This window comes from Pristiophorus japonicus, chromosome 11 (assembly GCF_044704955.1).
Source record: "Pristiophorus japonicus isolate sPriJap1 chromosome 11, sPriJap1.hap1, whole genome shotgun sequence".
In the NCBI taxonomy this organism is placed as follows: domain Eukaryota; kingdom Metazoa; phylum Chordata; class Chondrichthyes; family Pristiophoridae; genus Pristiophorus; species Pristiophorus japonicus.
In genome coordinates, this window is record NC_091987.1 from 219,556,811 (window position 1) to 219,581,575 (window position 24,765).

Consider the following 24,765-nt stretch of genomic DNA (forward strand, 5'->3'; position numbering starts at 1 on the left):
TCCCCTCTCTTTCTCACCCTCCTCTCTCTCCCCTGACTTTCTTTCTTTCTCCCCAACTTGCTCTCCCTAACCCTCTCTCTCTCTCTCTTCTCCCTCCTCCTCACTCGCTCCTCTACAGTCTCTCCTCTCTCTCTCCTTCCCCTCTCTCTCTCACCCCCTCTCTCTCACCCCCCTCTCTCTCACCCCCTCTCTCTCTTCCCTCACTTTCTTTCTTTCTGCCCCTCTCGCTCTCCCTAACCCTCTCTTTTCCCCCCTCCCTCTCTGGGCCATCCTGATGTTGTGAAAGGCACTATATAAATGCAAGTTCGTTCTTTCTTGTTTCTTTATGGGTGAGGCCGAACAATGACTATGGGTGGGGTATTTGAACATGGGGTGGTCACAGCCAAGTCCGATTCGGACCTCGCCCAATGTCCACGCTGGATGCTCTACTTGGAATGCGGGGATATTAATCAGGAGCAGGTCTCCCCTCCCTAGGCTGTGCGGATGACAACTATACCGCCAGCACTGCCTCACGGGCTGGAATCAGCTCACTGATCATGCAGGCTAAAAGTACTGAAAAATGTTACACTAAACGAACACTTTGATCGAACAACTCTTGGATTTCATTTTATCCAAATGAAAGCAGTAAATTCTACTGTCTGTAAAGTGGTTATAAAGTCACATGGGGTGGGTGGGGGGTGAGACCTGGGTGTTAGTGACACGGCTTTACAGTAAGTAAAAAGGTTGATAAAATCCCTTCTTAAAGATCCGTCCACTCCCTCACTTGCTGAAAGGCTGCGAGTTGCAGCCTGTTTCACATCCCTCAATATTTGTATTCTAATTACTTCAATGGAAATAAAAATGGGGATAGATGATTCTCTATCTCCATCACACAAAGTCAAAATCGCCCCCATCGCACTAACAGAGGCACACTTCCCTCGCTCTTATGCAAACATCTCACAAAACTCTTCAATTTTCAATACTGCTTTTGCAACAGAAAGGAGAGATCGGAAAGTACTGGGCTGAAATATAAAATGATATTACAGTGTGAGTCTCTGTCCTGCTTGCATTAGTCAAGGTTTTGTTGGAATTGAGGTTTACATGGAGCTCCCACGGTGGCTCAATGTCCCTGTGACCGTGATACTGACTCATAGAAACCAGGGTTCCCAGCTTCTGTGCTCGGGGAGCTGGCCTCTGCTGGGTCACAGTAAAGACACTTCAGCTGGTCTCAGTACCCCTGAGTTAGGGCGGGAGGGGGGGAAATCAACCAGGTTCCTACCCCTGATCGCTATGTGAGTGTGCATGAGGGCACTGGGTGAGGGGTGTGGAGGAGCAGGATCTAGCTGCAATGCTCTGTCTCGGATGAGGGCAGGACAGCTGGTGCTAGTGAGACTGGGGTCCAGAATCTTCAGGGGAATGGAGAAAATAACACTGGGTAAAGGAAGTTTGGGTGACGGGCATTCACTGGAGAGAGTCACACTAAGGACTCGCACCCAAAGCCAGGAACACCTCGAAATCTTGATGTCCGTTTTATATTTCGTTCTTTCTCTTCCCTTTCTTTCTCTTGCTTTTTAATTCTTGTTTCCAAAAACTGCTTAAAAACCAGAATCAGCGAGTCACAATATTTAAGCTTCATTCCCTTGTTTTCTTCTCTGTGTATGTTTCTCTCCTCTCTCTCACTCCTCCTCTCTCTCTTCCTTTTAAATGTACATTCCCAAATATACTTGAATTCCCAGTTAGTAAGAGAAACCCCAAATAATCCTTGTACTTCCCATTTTTTTCTCTCTTTTTAAGTGAAACATCTAATTAAAATGTTTGAGTCGCACCCCCTCCCCTCCCCCAGTAGCAGTCTCCTTCCCGCTGTGCAGACAACATGTTCCAATCTCTGTCGGTCCGTGGAGCACAGGGGTTAAAGTAACAATGCAGCTCTTACCTGGATGTCTGCAGGGTTCTCTGGCCCGTGTCGAAACGAGTTGCCTCTATATATACCTCCTGATAAGGCCGCTCAGGTTAAGATAAGGCAAATCCTGTTGACTAATGATCAATGTTATCAGGAGTTTGTCATCAACAGCAGTTTATGACCAAGGATTTTGAAAGTTCTCTAGTGTTTCTGCTGATCTGCACAGCCTGACTTTTGGATCAATACGTGGCACAAACTATATCGAACGATGTAGCTGACATTTAATGGTGCCTTAAGTCACCCTGATTCCAGGCAGGTTTCAGCATAACCTTGATGCATTCATTTGTATCAATATTTTGAAAAAACTAAGATCAAAATGAATAGAACAACTATTTCCTCTGGTGGGGGAGTGCAGAACCACAGGCCACAATCTTCCAATGAGAAAGGGCAGTCAGGAAGCTTATTCTCTTACAGAGGGCAGTAGAAATCTGGAACTCTCTCCCGTGAAAGGCTGTGAATGCTGGGGGTCACTTGAAATTTTTCAGATTGAGATCTTTGAATTTTTGTTGGGTGAGAGCATTGAGGGATATGGAGCAGAGGCAGGACAATGGAGTCGAGGTACAGGTCAGCCAGGATCTCATCAAATGGCAGAGCAGACTCGAGGGGCTGAACGGCCTCGTCCTGTTCCTATGAACACAGAATCCAGGGGGGCAGTTTGTAACCCTGATGGGGGGGTTGGGGATGTGTGGTTCACAAACCTTCCTCTGTTCTGCTTCACTTTGTTTCGAGGGCTGGATATGTAAGGACTATGGGGGAGAAATTGGTCCTCGGGTGGAAGTCGGAGAGGATAAATAGGCCAACTGTGGGCGCAATGTGCCACCCACAATCTGCGCCTGTGTTGCGGGTGCCGCCATATTGGTAAAGTCGGATTTGCAGGAATCCCAGGCTGCCACCTAAAACAGGCGTTCGGATCCTTACACATGTTAATGAGGGGAGGGCCAATCTGTCAGGCCCAAACCAACCTCCTATGATTTCAGGGTTTCGAGTGCTACTGTACTGAAATGGCTCTCATTAAAGTCACAAATGACATCCTTTGTGACTGTGACAAGGGTAAACTCTCCCTCCTCGTCCTCCTCGACCTGTCTGCAACCTTTGACACGGTTGACCACTCCATCCTTCTCCAACACCTCTCCACCATTGTCCAGCTGGGTGGGACTGCACTCACCTGGTTCCATTCTTATCTATCTAATCGTAGTCAGAGAATCACCTGCAACGCTTCTCTTCACCCCCCGCAGCGTTACCTCTGATCTATCCTTGGCCCCTCCTATTTCTCATCTACATGTTGCCCCTTGGTGACATCATCCGAAAACACAGCGTCAGTTTCCACATGTACACTGACAATACCCAGCTCTACCTCACCCCCACTTCTCTCAACCCCTCCTCGGTCTCTAAATTGTCAGACTGCTTGTCCCACATCCAGTTCTGGATGAGCAGAAATTTTCTCCAATTAAATATTGGGAAGACCGAAGCCATTGTTTTCAGTCCCCGCCACAAACTCCGTTCCATGGCCACTGACTCCATCCCTCTCCCCAACTTCTGTCTGAGGCTGAACCAGACTGTTCGCAACCTTGGTGTCATATTTGACCCTGAAATGAGCTTCCGACCACATATGCGTGGCGTAACTAAAACCGCTTAGTTCCACCTCCGCAACATCACCCGTCTCCGCCTTTGCCTCAGCTCATCTGCTGCTGAAGCCCTCATCCATGCCTTTGTTACCGCTAGACTTGACTACTCCAATGTACTCCTGGCTGGCCTCACACATTCTACCCTACGTAAACTAAAGGTGATCCAAAACTCGTCTGCCCCGTGTCTTAACTCGCACCAAGTCCCACTCACCCATCACCCCTGTGCTCGCTGACCTACATTGGCTCACGGTTAAACAACGTCTCGATTTCAAAATTCTCATCCTTGTTTTCAAATCCCTCCATGGCCTCGCCCCTCCCTATCTGTAATCTCCTCCAGCCCCCACAACGCCCCCCTCCACCCCCGAGATCTCTGCGCTCCCCTAATTCTGCCCTCCTGAGCATCCCTGATTATAATCGCTCCACCATCGGTGGCCGTGCCTTCAGCTGCCTGGGCCCCAAGCTCTGGAACTCCCTCCCTAAACCTCTCCACCTCTCTACCTCTCTTTTCCCCTTCAAGACCCTCCTTAAAACCTACCTCTTTGACCGAGCGTTTGGTCATCTGAGCTCATTTCTACTTGTGCGGCTCGGTGTCAAATTTTTTATCTCACAACACTCCTGTGAAGCACCTGGGGACGTTTCACTTTGTTAAAGGCGCTATATAAATACAGATTGTTGTTGTTGCGCCTGGTTGGAACGGTGTCTAGTTGCCTGTTTGCACCTTCTGACTGGCCCGCTCTAACGTACCGTTCTCTAGATACTTTGCTGATGATCTTGGCTTACGGGATTGTACTTTGATTCTCCTCCTTGTCCCTCGTGCCCGAGCCAGTTCCTCGGGTGCCCACTCCTACTCCAGTCCCTGTTCTCTCTGTGTTGGCCGTTCTCTGAGACCTCAGTCATATTCGCAATCTTTGTGTGGACCTTTTTTGGGGTACAGTAAAGGCTACACGGACAAAATTCAAGACACCAGCTCCCGCCCCCTATTCTCCCCTAGATGTGCGATGGCTGGCAAATTGGAGTCCAGCGACTATGGGGCCTTGCATATGATAATCGGGGCCCTAATCCCAGTTCTAGGACCCGATCGAAATGAGTGCACAGATACAGCGCAGGTTCTGCCTCGTATCAGGTCCTGAGGGGCTCTTAAAGGGACCTCCGGAGGTTGCTCAAGAAGTGGCCGCAAAAGGTTTTCACGGTTTAATTCCTGTGGAGCCAGGAGGAGCAGACCGGTACAGCCAAATCCCGATCTCCCTGCAGGAACTACCTGTGAACCGGCCCAGCCTTGTATCCTCCCTCGTTTCCACCTCCCCTACCCACCAACTCCCCACAAAAATAAAACAGTTAAATCAAGTGTCCCCGATCTGGGGTACACACCAAAAGCTCCACAACTCTTTTGTGGGACAAAATAAACAGTTAGATTAAGTGCCCCCCAATCTGGGGACACTCCAGACACTTTTCAACTGCCCTCTTTTTTTATTTTTTTTGTGGGTTTTTTTTGTGATTTTTCTTGGCATTAAAATCATATATTTTACAAGTGCCCCCAATAAAAGGGGAGGGGGACACTAAAACCAGCAATTAAAACAAATTAAACTTTAAAACATATAAAATCAAATTAAAATTTGGTTGCCGGGCGTGATGATGCACTCCAGTCCCTCCGGCGCCCACCTCTCGCGGAAGGCCGCGAGCGTACCGGTGGACATCACGTGCTCCATCTCCAAGGACACCCTGGACCGGATGTAAGAGCGGAAGAGAGGCAGGCAGTCAGGTTGAACGACCCCCTCAACCGCCCGCTGCCTGGACCGGCTGATGGCACCCTTGGCCGTGCCCAGGAGCAGTCCTACAAGGAGGCCCTCGGACCTACCCGCTCCCCTCTGCACAGGGTGCCCAAAGATCAGGAGAGTGGGACTGAAGTGCAGCCAGAATTTCAGGAGCAGCCCCTTTAAATAATAAAACAGGGGCTGCAACCTCGTGCATTCCATAAAAACATGGAACACGGACTCCTCCAGACCGCAGAAATTGCAGGCAGCCTGGGAACCCGTGAAGCGGCTTAAAAATTTATTGCACAGGACTGCTCCGTGCACCACCCTCCAGGCCAAGTCCCCGATAAATACTGGGAGGACTCCCGCGTAGAGTGCACTCCATCGGGGACCCCCGCCTCCTCCGGACAGCAAGATGGTACGCCATGGCGTGTCCGGACGGCAGGCAAGGATGGCAAAGTTGAGAGTGTGCAGGAGCCCTCCGCGCGGAACTGAAAGGCAGGTTCCGGGGTTTGGCGCTGATGAGGAATTCCGTCCAGACGGGGGTCAGTTCGGACGGGATCTCCCCACGTGTTTGAGCCTCCTCGACACACCTAACGGAGTCAGGGCCCAGAGCTGTTTTTAGCGACTCGATGGCATCGGCCGCGCGGCGAACGTTGGCGGAATTTAGGCGCCGTGCCAGCGTGTCCGGCGCCATCCAGCCCGCTCCTCCGCCATCGAGCAGGTCCCTGACCCTGGTCACCTCACCAGCCACAGCCCTCTCGTCCGCCTGCCACCTAAAACCTCGGTCGTGGAGGTACGGATTCCCGAGCAGCGGCTCCTGCAGGACAGCCACCACTCCAGCCGGGGGAGAGCTGCACTTGGTGGAGACTTTGTTCCAGACCCTGGTGAGTTCCTGGTAAAAGACAGGCAGTCCCTGGGCGGCGGTCCTCGCCCAACTCCCCTCCGGACCACTGCAGGTCCAGCTGGAGTCAATGGAAAATAATCAGAAAACAAAAGAACTTGCATTTCTATAGCGCCTTTTACAACCTCAGGACATCCCAAAGCGCTTTACAGCCAATGAAGTATTTTTGGAGTGTAGTCACTGTTGTAACGTGGGGAACGTGGCAGCCCATTTGCGCACAGCAAGCTCCCACAAACAGCACTGTGATAATGACCAGATAATCTGTTTTAGTGATGTTGATTGAGGGATAAATATTGACCCCAGGACACCGGGGATAACTCCCCTGCTCTTCTTTGAAATACTGCCATGGGATCTTTTACATCCACCTGAGAGAGCAGACAGGCCTCGGTTTAATGTCTCATTGGAAAGGAGCAGGAACCCTGGCTGGTTTCTCTGTATCTCTAGCCCAGCACATTGAGCTCAATTGTAACCCTTACTGCTGCCCTGTCATTTAATCTTGTTGTTCTGCAATAACTTTTTGTTTGAGTGCAGGTGCAATTCATGAAGTATTAACATCATTGAGTCATTGCTCAATCCTGTGTTCAATGCAGCAGACCCACTGCCAGAATTCCAATGGGTATCATGTTGTCCTTTTCAAGACTCAGTGTGTTGTCCATTCTTAACTTTATTCTAAAAACGCCTTTGTCAGATCTTGAGTTGCGACTGAGAACATTTACTGAGGAGAATATGGGATCCTGGGTTTTATAAATAGAGGCCGAGGGTAGGAAAGCCTGGAAGTTATTGCTGAACCTTTATAAATCACTGGTTAGGCCCCAGATGGAGTATTATGTCCAATTCTGGGCACCACACTTTAAAAAGAATTTCGAGGCCTTGGAGAGGGTGCAGAGGAGATTTACTAGAATGGTAGCAGGGATGTGGAATTCAATTTTGTGGAGAGACTGGAGAACAAGAAGTAGGAGCAGGAGTTGGCCATTTGGCCCCTCGAGCCTGCTCCGCCATTCAATAAGATCATGGCTGATCATCGACCTCAATTCCACTTTCCTATACTGTCACTGTTATGTATTTAACCCCTTGTAACCTGTATGACACCTGACCACTAGAGGGCCTACCTGTTGGAGTCCCAAGGGATCCCAGAGTCCTTGGGAGCATGGCATATAAGCAGGCCACGCAGCGAGGTGCCTGCTCTCTGGAGTCTTATTAAAGGAGCTAAGGTCACACTTGCTCATTGAACACAGTACTCAGTTTCATCCTTTATTATGAGTGTACCTATTGGCGACGAGGTAATGAACAACCGCGCGAAAATGCAAAGGACAGTCGGTATCCTGGAGAAGTTCTCAGAAGGGGACGATTGGGAGGCCTTCGTGGAGAGACTCGACCAATACTTCGTGGCCAAGGAAGGAAACCAGAACTCTGCCAAACGAAGGGTGATCCTCCTAACTGTCTGTGGGGCAACAACCTATGGCCTCATGAAGAATCTCCTGGCCACGGCAAAACCAACAGAGAAATCCGACAAATAATTGTGTACACTGGTCCGGGAGCACCTAAATCCTAAGGAAAGCGTTTTGTTGGCGCGATATCGGTTCTACACGTGTCAACGATCGGAGGGCCAGGAAGTGGCGAGCTATGTCGCTGAACTAAGGCACCTCACAGGACATTGTGAATTTAAGGGATTCCTAGAACAAATGCTCAGAGACTTTTTTGTACTGGGCATTGGACATGAGGCAATCCTTCGCAAACTGTTGACTGTAGAAACTCCGAATCTAAGTAAAGCCATAACGATACCCAGACATTTATGCCCACCAGCGACAACACCAAACAGATTTTGCAGAGTAAAGAGGTTTCGGCCAGTACTGTGCACAAAATAACGTCAGTTTCGAGCAGGAATGTACATGGCAGAACGTACACGCCGGCTGCTGCTGCCCAACCTCAGATGACCCAGAGTCCGCTATCGATCGTTAATGGGCGGCAGTTAACACCTTGTTGGCGCTGCGGAGGTGTTCATTGGCCCCATCAATGCCGCTTTAAGCACTATGCGTGCAACGGCTGCAGAACAATGGGACACCTCCAGCGAATGTGCAGGTGAGCTGCAAACCCTGAAAACCACCAGGTTGCAGAGGAAAAACGATCCACTGTGGATCAGGCTGAATTGGAAACTCGTACCGAGAAGGCAGAAGTGTACGGGGTACACACATTCACCACGAAATGTCCACCAGTAATATTGAAAGTTGAACTAACGGTATTCCAGTATCCATGGAACTGGACACGGGGGCAAGTCAGTCCATAATGAGTAAAAAGGCCTTCGACAGGCTGTGGGGCAAAAAGGCACACAGGCCCAAGCTCAGCCCCATTCACACCAAACTAAGGACTCACACCAAGGAACTAATCTCTGTAATTGGCAGTGCAGAAGTCAAAGTCTCCTATGATGGAGCAGTACACAAACTCCTGCTGTGGATTGTGCCAGGGGATGGCCCCACACTGTTTGGCAAAAGCTGCCTGGGAAAAATCCACTGGAACTGGGACAACATCCGAGCGCTTTCGTCCATCGACGACGCCAAATGCACCCAGGTTCTGAGCAAGTTCCCATCGTTATTCGAGCCAGGCATTGGAAGCTTCTCGGGGGCGAAAGTGCAGATCCATTTGATTCCCGGTACGCGACCCATCCACAAGGCACGGGCGGTACCGTACATGATGCGTGAAAAAGTGGAAATTAAGCTGGACAGGCTGCAACGAGAAGGCATCATCGAGCCGGTGGAATTCAATGAGTGGGCCAGTCCGATTGTCCCGATACTTAAGGAGGACGGTACGGTTAGAATTTGTGGGGACTATAAAGTAACGATAAACATTTCTCACTACAGGATCAGTACCCGCTACCCAAGGCAGACGACCTATTTGCGACCCTGGCTGGAGGGAAGACGTTCACCAAGCTAGACCTGACCTCGGCCTACATGACGCAGGAGCTGGAGGAGTCTTCGAAAGGCCTCACCTGCATCAACACGCACAAAGATCTGTTCATCTACAACCGGTGCCCATTCGGGATTCGGTCAACCTTCCAGCGGAACATGGAGAGCCTGCTAAAGTCGGTTCCTTGCACCGTGGTTTTCCAGGACGACATATTGAGCACTTGAAGAATCTGGAAGAGGTTCTTAGTCGGTTGGATTGCGTGGGGCCCAGGTTGAAACGCTCGAAGTGTGTTTTCCTAGCAAAGGATGTTGGGAAGAAGAATCGCAGGATCGGTCCAAGTCAGTATGGATTTATGAAAGGGAAATCATGCTTGACAAATCTTCTAGAATTTTTTGAGGATGTAACTAGTAGAGTAGACAAGGGAGAACCAGTGGATGTGGTGTATTTGGACTTTCAAAAGGCTTTTGACAAGGCCCCACACAAGAGATTAGTGTGCAAAAATAAAGCACATGGTATTGGGGGTAATGTACTGACGTGGATAGAAAACTAGTTGGCAGACAGGAAGCAGAGAGTCGGAATAAACGGGTCCTTTTCAGAATGGCAGGCAGTGACTAGTGGGGTGCCGCAGGGCTCAGTGCTGGGACCCCAGCTATTTACAATATACATCAATGATTTAGAAGAAGGAATTGATTGTAATATCTCCAAGTTTGCAGATGACACTAAGCTGGGTGGCGGTGTGAGCTGTGAGGAGGATGCTCAGAGGCTACAGGGTGACTTGGACAGGTTAGGTGAGTGGGCAAATGCATGGCAGATTCAGTATAATGTGGATAAATGTGAGGTTATCCACTTTGGTGACAAAAACAGAGAGACAGAATATTATCTGAATGGTGACAGATTAGGAAAAGGGGAGGTGCAACGAGACCTGGGTGTCATGGTACATCAGTCATTGAAGGTTGGCATGCAGGTATAGCAGGCGGTGAAGAAGGCAAATGGCATGTTGGCCTTCATAGCTAGAGGATTTGAGTATAGGAGCAGGGAGGTCTTACTGCAGTTGTACAGGGCCTTGGTGAGGCCTCACCTGGAATATTGTGTTCAGTTTTGGTCTCCTAATCTGAGGAAGGACGTTCTTGCTATTGCGGTTCACCAGATTGATTCCTGGGATGGCAGGACTGACATTTGAGGAGAGACTGGATCGACTGGGTCTTTATACACTGGAGTTTAGAAGAATGAGAGGGGATCTCATAGAAACATATAAAATTCTGACGGGATTGGACAGGTTAGAGGCAGGAAGAATGTTCCCGTTGTTGGGGAGTTCCAGAACCAGGGGTCACAGTCTAAGAATAAGGGGTAAGCCATTTAGGACCGAGATGAGGAGAGTGGTTAACCTGTGGAATTCTCTACTGCTGAAAGTTGTTGAGGCCAGTTCATTAGATATATTCAAAAGGGAGTTAGATCTGGCCCTTATGGCCAAAGGGATCAAAGGGTATGGAGAGAAAGCAGGAAAGGGGTACTGAGGTTGAATGATCAGCCATTATCATATTGAATGGTGGTGCAGGCTCGAAGGGCCGAATGGCCTCCTGCACCTAATTTCTATGTTTCTATGCAGCAGACGGTATCAGACCCACCGACGCCAAGACGGAGGCCATCAAGAACGCACTGCGACCACAGAATGTGACGGAGCTGCGGTCGTTCCTGGGACTCCTTAACTATTTGGGTAATTTCCTACCTGGGTTAAGCACCCTGCTAGAACCCCTGCATGCACTACTGCGCAAGGGAGATGACTGGGTATGGGGGAATTCACAAGGGGCCGCCTTTTAGAAAGCCAGAAATCTGTTGTGTTGTATACAGGACTGCTGTATACCCCTTGTAAACGTTTAGTGCTAGCTTGCAATGCGTCGTCATACGGGGTCGGGTGTGTGTTACAACAGGCTAACGAATCGGGGATTTAGCAACCGGTCGCTTATGTGTCCAGGAGTTTGTCTAAGGCCGAATGGGCCTACAGCATGATTGAAAAGGAGGCTCTGGCGTGCGTCTACGGGGTGAAAAAAATGCACCAGTACTTATTTGGCCTCCAGTTTGAGCTTGAAACTGACCGCAAGCCGCTAATATCACTGTTCTCTGAGAGCAAAGGGATTAATACCAATGCCTCTGCCCGCATCCAAAGATGGGCGCTCACATTGTCGGCATACAACTATGTAATCCACCACAGACCGGGTACAGAGAACTGCGCAGATGCTCTCAGTCGGCTGCCATTGCCCACCACCAGGGTAGAAATGGCACAACCTACGGACTTGCTCATGGTCATGGAGGCATTCGAGAATGAGAAGTCCCCCGTTACGGCCCGCCAGATCAGAACCTGGACCAGCCAGGATCCTTTACTGTCCCTGGTAAAAAAACGGTGTCCTCCATGGGAGCTGGTCCAGTGTCCCAGCGGAGATGCAGGAGGCGATTAAGCCGTTCCACAGACGCAAAGATGAGTTGTCCCTGCAGGCGGACTGTCTATTGTGAGGCAATCATGTAATCTTGCCCAAGAAAGGCAGAGATACATTCACATGTGAACTACACAGTTCCCACCCAGACATTGTAATGATGAAAGCCATAGCCAGATCCCATGTGTGGTGGCCTGGCATCGACTCCGATTTAGAGACATTATTGCACATTCAAGCCATTTTGAGTAAGCATCCACAAAAACCAAAAACATTTTGCCTAGAAATGGGCCCGTGCGACACTTGCTCTCAACTGTGCAATGCACCCAGAGAGGCACCACTGAGTTTGTGGTCGTGGCCCTCCAAACCGTGGACGAGGATCCACGTAGACTATGTGGGCCCATTTCTAGGCAAAATGTTTTTGGTTGTCATGGACGCTTAAAATGGATTGAATGTGCAATAATGTCTGTAAGCACGTCCACGGCCACTTTGAAAGCCTACGAGCCATGTTTACCATGCACGGCCTGCCTGATGTCCTGGTCAGCGACAATGGGCCATGCTTCACCAGTGCTGAATTCAATGGCCAGGCAGAAGGGCAGTTCAGAATATCAAGCACCAGACCCCACTCATTCACCGGGGTTTCCCCAGCCGAGCTGCTCATGAACGGGGTGTTTAAAACAAGGCTCTCTCTTGTCCACCCTGATCTCCATCAACAAAGTGTGTACCATGATCACGCAAATTTGTCACGCGATATTGAGATCAATGATCCTGTGTTTGTACTCAATTATGGACATGGCCCCAAATGGCTCGCTGGCACGGTCACAGCCAAAGAGGGGAGTAGCTTTTCCATTCCTTTCAGGTCAAATTGGCCAATGGACAAACACAGAAAACATTTGGACCAAATCAAATTGCGGTTCACCAACAGCTACGAACAACCCGAAGAGTACACCACCAACTTTGACCCTCCAACACACACACAAGTGGCAACTGACATCATGGTTGACCACGAAGCTGAACTCACCATCCCCAGCAACCCGGCAAGGCCAGCTGCCCAGCAACCCAGTGAAAAACTAACCAACTCACCCACACCCACATTGATACTGAGACGATCGACAAGGGAGCGAAAAGCCCCAGACCATCTCACCTTGTAAATAAGTGTACTATTGACTTTACGGGGGAGTGATGTTATGTATTTAACCCTGTGTAACCTGTATTACACTACCACCAGAGGGCCTACCTGGTGGAGTCCCAAGGGATCCCAGCATCCTTTGGGAGCACGGTATATAAACAGGCCACCCACGAGGTACCTGCACTCTGGAGTCTTATTAAAGGAACTAAGGTCACACTTGCTCATTGTACACAGTACTCAGCTTCATCCTTTATTATGAGTGTACCAGTCCCCATCTCCCTTGTTTTCCTTAAGAGAAGCTGGGGTTCTCCTTAGAGCAGACAAGATTAAGGGGAGATTTGATAGCGGTGTTCAAATCATGAGGGGTTTTGATAGAGTAGATAGGGAGACACTTTCCAGTGGCAGAAGAGTCGGTAACCAGAGGACACAGATTTAAGTTAATTAGCAAAAGAAACAGAGGGGAGGTGAGAATGTTTTAACACAGTGAGTTGTTGTGATCGGGAACGCGCGGCCTGAAAGGGCGGTGGGAACAGATTCAATAGTGGCTTTCGAAAGGGAATTGGATAAATACTTGCAGGGCCATGGAGAAAATAAACCACATCAGCTGTGACTGGATTCAGCGGCCAGCGTGGGACTGAGTCACACAGTCCAACGTTGGATCCCCGGGTCAGTGCTGAGTGAACTACATAAAAATTAGGAGCAGGAGTAGGCCATTCGGCCCATTGAGCCTGCTCCGCCATTCAATAAGATCACGGTTGATCTTCTACCTCAACACCACTTTCCTGTCCGATCCCCATATCCCTCGATTCCCTTAATATTCAAAAATCTATTGATCTCTGTCTTGAATATTCTCAAAGACTGAGCCTCCACAGCCCTCTGGGGCAGAGAATTCCAGAGATTCACCACCCTCTGAGTGAAGAAGTTCCTCCTCATCTCAGTCGTGAGACTATGACCCCTGGTTCTAGACTCCTCGGCCAGGGGGAAACATCCTCCCTGCATCTACCCTGTCCAGCGCTGTAAGAATTTTGTATGTTTCAAACGGATCTCAGATTGGAGAGCACGGCCTGGCCTCAGCATCCTTGGGTCAGGGAGGATAACAAAGCCAGCAAGATTCCAGTCCCCCGCCCCTACCCGCTGCCCCTGCTGGGAAGGGTGTGTGTCTGGGACAACGAGTCAGGGTGGGAGCAGGTTCCGCTGTGCAACCCTCCCTGGTCAAATATCCACCGAGGCTCACAGATTAAGAATGGCCTCTTGGAACCTGACTCCAGGAAGAGACAGCACCTTTGGGAGACGGGAGATGAGAGGAGAGGAGACTCAGGATAAATCCTGGATGGAGGTCAGTGCATCGCTGACTCAGCCTGATCAGCTGGCACCGCATCGCTGATGAACTTTGTCTCTTAACGTCTTTGCTTGAAGCATTATCTGAACTTATCCTTGGACTTTATACAGATGATAAATCAGTACAGAATCATCAGTTCTCGGGTAAATGTTCTCTTCAGGGTTCACAGAGGTTTGCACTGCACAGAACAATATTTACCCTTGGTTACAGTTTTACTGACCTCTGACATATCCCTGTTAGATAAGCTGAGGGTTCAGGGATGGGTCAGTTTGTTTTTTAAGGTCTAGTTCCCTTCTGTCCTGAGCCGAGGAAGATCCAGAATTAAAACCAGGTGAGTTCTTGGCCAGCCAGGGCAAGGCGATTTGTGGAGAGAGCGGGTCGGGTGGTAATGATTGGGCGATGGCAGTGTCCGCAGAAATCTGCTGGCTTAGAGCATTTAAGAATATAAGGAACACTTGCAGATAATAGTTACCTCTGTCATGTATTCAACCAGCAATGTAACCCATGTATAATCTGATCTAAGTTGTACACTGTGAGAACACTGACCACTAGGTGGGAGACACTCCTAACCTGGACCTTCAGGTACAAAAGGGGAAGCTCCACCCACCTTCATCACTTGAGTGCTGAGGAATAAAGGATAGGTCACAGACTGACCTTCTCTCAAGCATGGGCCTCGTGTGCATCTATACTGTGTAGTAAGGACGTATCAATGGCGACGAGAAACTGGGATTTAAACCACGTGAGCATGGCCACTAGCAGAACAGACGAGAGGTATTGTGTTAAGGAATGGTTAGGACAGAGATTCAACATTGTTAAAGCAGCACACTGTTCTCCAGGCAGACAAGGACAGTCGGGCATGCCCCAACATGTAGTCGAACCCAGAGGGGGAGTTCGACAGAGACAATGGCAAGCTGAACAGCGATTCACGCCATTGCAAGGGACAATGCGGCCAGTAATGGGGCCATCAACACCTGTCAATGGCGCACTCAAGGACAATAACAAGGGCAGTCAGGGACGATCGACTGGCAAGGGACCTTTTGTTTCCAACAACAGCTCATGCTGGAGGCGTGGAAGCACACACTCAGCCGGAGTTTGCAGAGATGAGCAAAATACCTGCAGAAATTGTAGAAATGAACACTGGGGGAAATCACTGAAAGCTGAAGTTCATACACCAGGATGCCACCGATAATGATGAAAGTGCTCCTCAATGGCATCCCAGTATCAATGGAGCTAGACACGGGGGCCAGCCAGTCCCTGATGGGTATCAAACAGTTCGAAAAGTTGTCGGCATGCAAGGCCAGGAGGCCAAAATTATCGCCGATTGACGCACAGCTACGGACATACACAAAGCAGATCATTCCGGTGCTAGGCAGCGCCACAGTAGTCGTGACCCACAAAGATTCGGAGAACAGGTTGCCACTCTGGACTGTCCCAGGGGACGGTCCCGCACTACTGGGGAGGAGTTGGCTTGCTGTCATGAACTGGAAATGGGGCGATGTCAATGCAATTTCCTCTGTGGAGCGAGTATCATGCTCACAGGTCCTGGACAAATTTGACTAATTATTTCAACCTGGCATCGGCACTTTCATGGGGGCCAAGGTAGTGATTCACATAAACCCGGATGCCAGACCAGTACACCACAAGGCCAGAGCGGTGCCGTACATGATGCGGGAAAAGATAGAAGGCGAATTGGACTGCCTGCTGAGGGAAGGCATCATCTCGCCAGTCGAATTCAGTGACTGGGCGAGCCCGATTGTGCCGGTGCTCAAGGCGGATGGGTCGGTCAGGATATGTGGTGATTACAAGGCCACCATCAATCGGGTGTCACTCCAAGACCAGTACCCGCTACCGAGAGTGGAGGACCTCTTTGCGACGCTATCCGGTGGCAGACTTTTTGACCTCAGCTTACATGACCCAGGAGCTGGCGAGTGAGTCGAAGAAGCTGACCACCATCACGACACACAAGGGGTTGTTTGAGTACAACAGATGTCCGTTCAGCATTCGCTCGGCCGCCGCGATCTTCCAACGAAATATGGAAAGCCTCCAAGTCGATTCCAGGGACAGTGGTTTTTCAGGATGACATCCTCATTACGGGTTACGATACTGAAGAACACCTCCACAACCTGGAGGAGGTGCTACGCAGACTGGACTGGGTAGGGCTGCGACTGAAAAAGGCGAAGTGCGTCTTCCTAGCTCCAGAGGTAGAATTCCTGGGGATGAGGGTGGCAGCAGACGGGATCAGCCCTACTGCGTCCAAGACGGAAGCGATCCAGAGAGCACCCAGACCCCATAGATGGAGCTGCGTTCGTTCCTGGAGCTCCTGAACTATTTTGGTAACTCTCTTCCCAAATTGAGCACGCTGCTAGAGCCGCTACACGTGCTCCTACGCAAAGGTCGCGAATGGGTCTGGGGTAACAGCCAGGAAAGAGCTTTTAATAGAGCACGCAATTTGTTATGTTCCAACAATCTGTTAACACTATACAACCCATGTAAGAAACTTGTGTTAACGTGCGATGCGTCATCCTCTGGTGTCGGGTGTGTGTTGCAGCATGTGAATGTCAAGGGTCAATTACAGCCGGTAGCTTATGCCTCCAGAAGTCTGTCCCAGGCAGAAAGGGGTTACGGGATGGTAGAAAAGGAGGCGCTCGCATGTGTATATGCAGTAAAGAAAATGCACCAGTACCTGTTTGGCAGGAAATTTGAGCTGGAGACAGATCACAAACCCCTAACGTCCCTTTTGGCTGACAACAAGGCGATAAATGCGAATGCATCGGCCCGCATACAGAGGTGGGCACTCACATTAGCCGCCTATGACTACACAATTCGGCATAGACCGGGCACCAAAAACTGCGCCGATGCACTCAGCAGGCTCCCACTAGCCACCACTGAGGGGGCTACCGAGCATGCTGCTGAGATGGTCATGGCTGTTGAAGCTTTCGGAAGCGAAGGCTCACCCGTGACAGCCCATCAGATTAAAGTCTGGACAAATAGAGACCCGCTATTGTCTCTAGTCAAGAAATGTGTCCTGAATGGGGACTGGGCAGCCACGTACAGGGCATGCCCTGAGGAATTTAAACCATTTCACAGGCGCAGGGATGAACTCTCGATTCAGGCCGATCGCCTACTGTGGGGAAACTGCGTAGTCATGCCCCAGATGGGCAGAGAGGTGTTCATCAGAGAACTCCACAATGAGCACCCGGGCATTGTCATGATGAAGGCAATTGCCAGGTCACACGTTTGGTGGCCAGGGATAGATGCAGACCTGGAACTTTGTGTTCGCAGGTGCAACACGTGTGCCCAGCTGGGCAATACGCCCAGGGAAGCCCCCCTTAGCCCCTGGCCATGGCCCGCCAAGCCTTGGTCACACATCCATGTGGACTACGCAGGTCCTTTCATGGGAAAAAGGTTTTTGGTTGTAGTAGACGCCTACTCCAAATGGATCGAGTGTGACATTTTAAATTCAAGCACATCCTCTGCCACGGTAGAAAGTCTACGGGCAATGTTCGCGGCCCATGGTCTACCGGACGTCATGGTCAGCGACAATGGCCCGTGCTTCACAAGCACTGAATTCCAGGACTTCATGGCAGGCAATGGAATTAACCATGTCAGAACGGCACCGTTCAAGCAGGCCTCAAACGGCCAGGCGGAACGAGCAGTGCAGATAATCAAACAGGGGATGCTCAGAATCCAAGGGGGTTCCCTACAAAGCCGCTTATCCCGCCTCCTGTTGGCCAATAGATCCCGACCACACTCGCTCACAGGGGTTCCACCCGCAGAGCTACTAATGAAAAGGACGCTCAAAACCAGGTTATCCCTTATACACCCCACCATGAAAGAAATTGTCGAGAGCAGGCGCCAGTCACAATATCACTACCATGACAGGAATGCGAGGGCGCGATGTATTGATGTAAATGACCCTGTTTTTGTCCTCAACTACGCTGCAGGGCCCAATTGGCTCGCAGGCACTGTGGTTGCCAAAGAGGGAAATAGGATTCTGGTAGTTAAACTTACCAATGGACAAATCTACCGCAAACATGTGGATCAAACAAAAAGGAGGTTCAGCAACCCCATAGAAGAAGCAGAGGAAGAACACGACGTCGAGTTCACTCCACCACAGGTGACCGAACACCGGAACCAAAGCGAGGAGAGCCCAGTCACTGGGCAGTCCGGACAGGCCTGAGGCACCGCAAACAGCAGACACTCAGGCCAGCGCCCAACAACCGGAGCCCCAACTCAGGCGCTCTACAAGGGAGCGTAAACCACCAGAGAGACTTAACCTGTGATCCCAATAAGACTTTGGGGGGGGAGGTGATGTCATATAGTCAACCAGCATTGTAACCCATGTATAAACTGACCTAAGTTGTACACCGTGAGAACACTGAGCACTAGGTGGGAGACACTCCTAACCTGGACCTTCAGGTATAAAAGGGGAAGCTCCACCCACCTTCATCACTGGAGTGCTAAGGAATAAAGGACAGGTCACAGACTGACCTTCTCTCAAGCATGGGCCTCGTGTGCAGTTATACTGTGTAGTAAGGACCTATCAACCTCGTTGCATGATCAAAACTACTTCAAATGGCGAATTATTGCTTTGATTTTGAGAGCTTGTTCTTGGTCATTTTTAGTTCTGCAGTTGGCCAGAGAAATGGAAGGTGAATTTAACATTGATGGTCCAAATAATGCGAGCATGTTCACAGAGTGGCCTTGTGTGGGAGCCTGGTGAATCATCACCTCCCCATCCCAGCACCACGTCTATCTGCTGGAAACAGAGCGGGTCAAGTTAACCTAACTCAATGGCGGCAAACTGAGGGGATTGGCTAAGCAGCCCGATTATCGCCCCCCCTCGTCCCACCGATTAATGCCCTCCCCCCCCCCACCGATTATCGCCCCCCCCCCCACCGATTAACCCCCCCCCCACCGATTAACGCCCTCCCCCCCCCCCCACCGATTATCGCCCCCCCCCCCACCGATTAACCCCCCCCCCACCGATTAACGCCCTCCCCCCCCCTCCCCCCACCGATTATCGCCCCCCCACCGATTAACGCCCCCCCCCACCGATTATCCCCCCCCCCCACCGATTATCCCCCCCCCCCCACCGATTATCGCCCCCCCCCCACCGATTAACGCCCCCCCCCCCACCGATTAACGCCCTCCCCCCCACCGATTAACCCCCCCCACCGATTAACCCCCCCCCCCACCGATTAACGCCCCCCCCCACCGATTAACCCCCCCCCCACCGATTATTGCCCCCCCCCACCGATTAACGCCCCCCCCCCACCGATTAACGCCCCCCCCCCACCGATTATCGCCCCCCCCCCCACCGATTATCGCCCCCCCCCACCGATTAACGCCCCCTCCACCGATTAACGCCCCCCCCCACCGATTAACGCCCCCCCCCCACCGATTATCGCCCCCCCCCCACCGATTAACGCCCCCCCCCCCCCACGGATTAACGCCCCCCCCCCACCGATTAACGCCCCCCCCCCCACCGATTATCGCCCCCCCCCCACCGATTATCGCCCCCCCCCCACCGATTAACGCCCCCCCCCACCGATTAACGCCCCCCCCCCCCACGGATTAACACCCCCCCCACCGATTAACGCCCCCCCCCACCGATTAACGCCCCCCCCCCCCACCGATTAACGCCCCCCCCACCGATTAACGCCCCCCCCCACCGATTAACGCCCCCCCCACCGATTAACGCCCTCCCCCCCCCACCGATTAACGCCCCCTCCACCGATTAACGCCCCCCCCACCGATTAACGCCCTCCCCCCCCACCAATTAACGCCCCCCCCCCCACCGATTAACGCCCTCCCCCACCGATTAACGCCCTCCCCCCCCACCAATTAACGCCCCCCCCCACCGATTAACGCCCCCCACCGATTAACGCCCCCCCCCCACCGATTAACGCCCCCCCCCACCGATTAATGCCCCCCCCCACCGATTAACGCCCTCCCCCCCCCCACCGATTAACGCCCTCCCCCCCCCACCGATTAACGCCCCCCCCCCACCGATTAACGCCCTCCCCCCCCCACCGATTAACGCCCCCCCCCCCCACCGATTAACGCCCCCCCCCACCGGTTAACGCCCTCCCCCCCCCACCGATTAACGCACCCCCCCCACCGATTAACGCCCCCCCCCCCACCGATTAACGCCCCCCCCACCGATTAACGCCCCCCCCCCCACGATTAACGCCCCCCCCACCGATTAACGCCCCCCCCACCGATTAACGCCCCCCCCACGATTAACGCCCCCCCCCACCGATTAACGCCCCCCCCCACCGATTAACGCCCTCCCCCCCACCGATTAACGCCCCCCCCCACCGATTAACGCCCTCCCCCCCCCACCGATTAACGCCCTCCCCCCCCCCACGATTAACGCCCCCCCCCCACCGATTAACGCCCTCCCCCCCACCGATTAACGCCCCCCCCCCCACCGATTAACGCCCCCCCCACCGATTAACGCCCCCCCCACCAATTAACGCCCTCCCCCCCCCCCACCGATTAGCACCCCCCAATTAACGGCCACCCAATTAACGCTTCCCGACTAGCGCCCCCCTGATTAAGGTCCCCCGATTAACGCCTGCCCGATTAGCACCCGCCCCCCGCACCCCAACACCCGCCCAATTAACAACTCCCCCGCCCCTGAATAACACCCTCAAGATTAACAGCCCCTCCCCACCGGCTAACACCCCTGATTAACGCTGGTTGTGAAGTTGTGGGGGGGGTAAGGTGCGGTGAGGGAGAGGATGAGTGGTGGTGTGTGACCGGGGGGGGGGGGGGGGTACCGGGAGGGTGAGGGGGGGGGGGTGACCGTGAGGGTGAGGGGGGGTTACCGGGAGGGGGATGGGGGGGTGGGTGACCGGGAGGGTGAGGGGGGGGGGTGACCGGGAGGATGAGGGTGGGGGGGGGTTACCGGGAGGGTGAGGGAGGGGGTGACCGGGAGGATGAGGGGGGGTTACCGGGAGGGGGATGGGGGGGTGACCGGGAGGGTGAGGGGGGGGGGTGACCGGGAGGGTGAGGGGGGGGTGACCGGGAGGGTGAGGGTGGGGGGGGTGGTTACCAGGAGGGTGAGGGGGGGGGGGGGTTACCGGGAGGGTGAGGGGGGGAATTACCGGGAGGGGGATGGGGGGTGACCGGGAGGGTGAGGGGGGGGGTTACCGGGAGGGGGATGGGGGGGTGACCGGGAGGGTGAGGGGGGGGTGACCGGGAGGGTGAGGGGGGGGTGACCGGGAGGGTGAGGGGGGTGGGGGTGGTTACCGGGAGGGTGAGGGGGGGGGGGTGACCGGGAGGGTGAGGGGGGGGGTTACTGGGAGGGTGAGGGGGAGGGGGGTTACCGGGAGGGGGATGGGGGGGTGACCGGGAGGGTGAGGGGGGGGGGTTATCGGGAGGTTGAGGGGGGGGGGTTACTGGGAGGGTGAGGGGGGGGTTACCGGGAGGGTGAGGGGGGGGTTACCGGGAGGGTGAGGGGGGGGGGTTACCGGGAGGGTGAGGGGGGGGTGACCGGGAGGGTGAGGGGGGGGTTACCGGGAGGGTGAGGGGGGGGGTGACCGGGAGGGTGAGGGGGGGGTTACCGGGAGGGTGAGGGGGGGGGTGACCGGGAGGGTGAGGGGGGGGTTACCGGGAGGGTGAGGGGGGGGTGACCGGGAGGGTGAGGGGGGGGTTACCGGGAGGGTGAGGGGGGGGTGACCGGGAGGGTGAGGGGGGGGTTACCGGGAGGGTGAGGGGGGGGGTTACCGGGAGGATGAGGGGGGGGTTACCGGGAGGGTGAGGGGGGGGGTGACCGGGAGGGTGAGGGGGGGGGTGACCGGGAGGGTGAGGGGGGGGTTACTGGGAGGGGGATGGGGGGGGGAGAGGGTCTTGGCACACTATGCAGTGGGTACGGGTGGCAGGGCCACCGAGGAAGAAATGTAAAGAACCACAAAAAGACAGACCTACAAAACATTGGCAACAACTTGCATCAGAATCGGCTTCAGGGGCCAGGCAGCCAATCAAACGGCAGCAAACAAATCGCGGCGGATGTTTTTTGGGCAATTTATGTTGTTTCCAAAGGGATCAACGTGATAGGCTGTCCAACGTCCAATGCGAGTCATTGATAATGTTGGGTGCCGCACAGCCGGGACATTGTTTGGAAGTGTGAGGGAGCTGGGAGACTGGGAATAGAATGGGAATGAGCTGGGAGACTGGGAGCAGGGACAGAGGTGGGAGTAGGGAATGAGGAGGTTTTAATTAACAAAAGATGCAAGTAATGTGAGTGAAAATCAGGTGAGAGAAAGAGTGAAAGTGGAGGTGTAATGCTGCCGCTGAACCGTTGGGGGGCAGCAGAGTGTTTCTGGGACTGGCTCCATCGTGGTTAGTCACTCACTGCTGGAGAATACAGACTTAGAGAAAGGTCGATGGTTCTAGCTTTTAAATCTCTGCCCCAATCATTTTAAATTCTCATCTTTGTAGATGCTTCTGCTTGAAGGAATAAAGGAACAGGAGGCGACTATACATCCTCTCTAGCCTGTTCCGTCATTCAATGAGCTTCTGGCCGATCTGTACTCAATCCATTTTCCCGTCCTGGCTCCACATCCCTCGATACTCTTACCCAACAAAAATCTGTCCCTCTCAGTCTGGAAAGCTCCCACTGACCCCCAGTGTCCACAGCCCTTTGCGCGACGAAGTGTTTCCCGATTTCCCTCCCGAATGACGAATGAAAGATGGTGGACCCTTTGAATCATCGAACGATACAGCACAGAAGACCATTCGGCCCATCGTGCCTGTGCCGGCTCTTTGGTGGAGTGATCCAATTAGTCCCCCTCCCCTGCTCTTTCCTCACAGCCCTGCAGTTTTTCCCCTTCAAGTATCCAATTCCCCGGTTTGAAAGTTACTGTTGAATGTGCTCCCACCGCCCTTTCAGGCCGTGCATTCCCGATCACAACAACTTGCTGTGGAAAAAATTGTTTCCTCATGTTGCCTCTGGTTCTTTTGTCTATCATTTTAAATCTGTGTCCTCTGGTTACCGACCCTCTTGCCATTGGAAACAGTGTCTCCTCACTGACTCTATCAAAGCCATTTATGCTTTTGAACACCTCTATCAAATCTCCTCTTAACCTTCTCTGCTTGAAGAAGAACAATCCCAGATTCTCCAGTCTCTCCACATAACTAAAGTCCCTCAACCCCAGTAAATTATTGCAGTAAATCTTCTCTGTACCCTCTCCAAGGCCTGGACATCCTTCATAAAATGTGGTGCCGAGAACTGGACCCACTACTCCAGCTGAGGCCGAACCAGTGAGTTATAAAATGTTGTGCATGCAATAACTGTTAGACTGAGTACTGTTTAACTCCAAGAGGACCTTGGCTCTGCTTTATTAAGGCCCAAAGTGACTAATATACAAAATGGCTGGCCTTTTATACTTGGGCTGCACATACGTGCGTGCAGCCCAATGGCCTCCAACAGTGACGCCATCTAGTGGCTAGTGATCGCTAAAGTACAATCTGAGATATTAACACAGTCTTTTACAAATTGAGACGGTCCGGTGTTTTACACTCCCGAGTTGACCGTCTCAGTTCAACTCCAGCCTTGGGTGAGTGTTCAGAGTGTGTTGTGACTGGTGGCTGGGTGGTGACCTGGTGGGAGTGGCAATGGCCATGTCAGGGATTGAAAGTCCATTTTCATTGAACATGTCAGGGATTGAAAGTCCCGATTCACTGATGACCACTGAGTCCTCTGATGACTGGAGGTAGGTTGGTCGGTCGTCGATTGTCTCTTCCTCCGACTGTTCCGGTTCATCTGTGTGCCACAGCTTTGTCTGATCCATATGTTTCCTGCAGGTTTGCACATTTTTGAGCTTGACAATAAATACTCTGTTGCCCTCCTTGACCATGACAGTACCAATGATCCACTTAGGACCCTGACCATAATTCAGAACATATACAGGATCATTTACAGAAATATCGCGTGACTCAGCTGCGCGATCGTGATACCCTTGCTGACTTTGTCTTCTATATTCAACATGATTATTCAAGTCAGGGTGTACAAGACATAGCTTGGTCTTAAGACCTCTCTTCATCATTAGTTCAGCAGGCGAGACCCCGGTAAGCGTGTGTGCTCTTGTCCTGTAACTGAGCAGTATGCATAACAGGCGGGTCTGCAGTGAGCCTTGGGTTACTCGCTTTATACTCTGCTTTATGATTTGGACACCATGTTCTGCTTGTCCATTGAATGCAGGTTTGAATAGGGCTGAGCTTACATTTTGATACTCCTAAAACTCCTGACTGGTGAAGCACGATCCATTGTCGCTAACAACGATGTCAGGCAGACCATGTGTCGCGAACATGACACTGAGATTCTCAATGGTAGCTGTGGATGTACTGGATGACATGATTATACACTCTATTCACTTCGAATATGCATCCACCACAACTAAAAACATCTTTCCCAGGAAGGGATCTGCAAAGTCGATGTGGATCCTGAACTGTGCTTTAGATGGCCACAACCACAGACTCAGCGGCGATTCCGCTGGTGCTTTGCTGAGCTGCATGCAAGTGTTGCACTGATGCACACATGATTCCAGATCAGAATCAATTCCCGGCCACCATACATGAGACCTGACGATGGCTTTCATCATTACAATGCCGGGATGTTTGCTATGTAGCTCACGTACAAATTTCTCTCTCCCTTTCTTGGGCATAACAACACGATTGCCCCACAGTATACAATCCGACTAAATAGACAGTTCGTCTTTGCGACGAATGTAAGGTTTCGT

The 24,765-nt window shown here is 52.3% G+C and overlaps 1 protein-coding gene across 15 annotated transcripts in view; it reads left to right on the forward strand.

Annotated features, from left to right (window-relative positions):
- Window positions 1-24,765, forward strand: part of LOC139276493 (uncharacterized) — a 97,394-nt gene that overhangs the window by 51,645 nt on the left and 20,984 nt on the right. For 3 of the 15 annotated variants that reach the window (XM_070894592.1, XM_070894595.1, XM_070894596.1), the window contains one exon: window positions 9,075-11,795. The exons of 10 other annotated variants lie outside the window; for them this stretch is intronic. The gene's annotated coding sequence lies outside the window, so the exon portion shown is untranslated. Of the gene's footprint in view, window positions 1-9,074; window positions 11,796-17,958; window positions 18,487-24,765 lie in introns of those variants that run through there. 2 more of the 15 variants (XM_070894593.1, XM_070894600.1) reach the window with 2 other exon arrangements.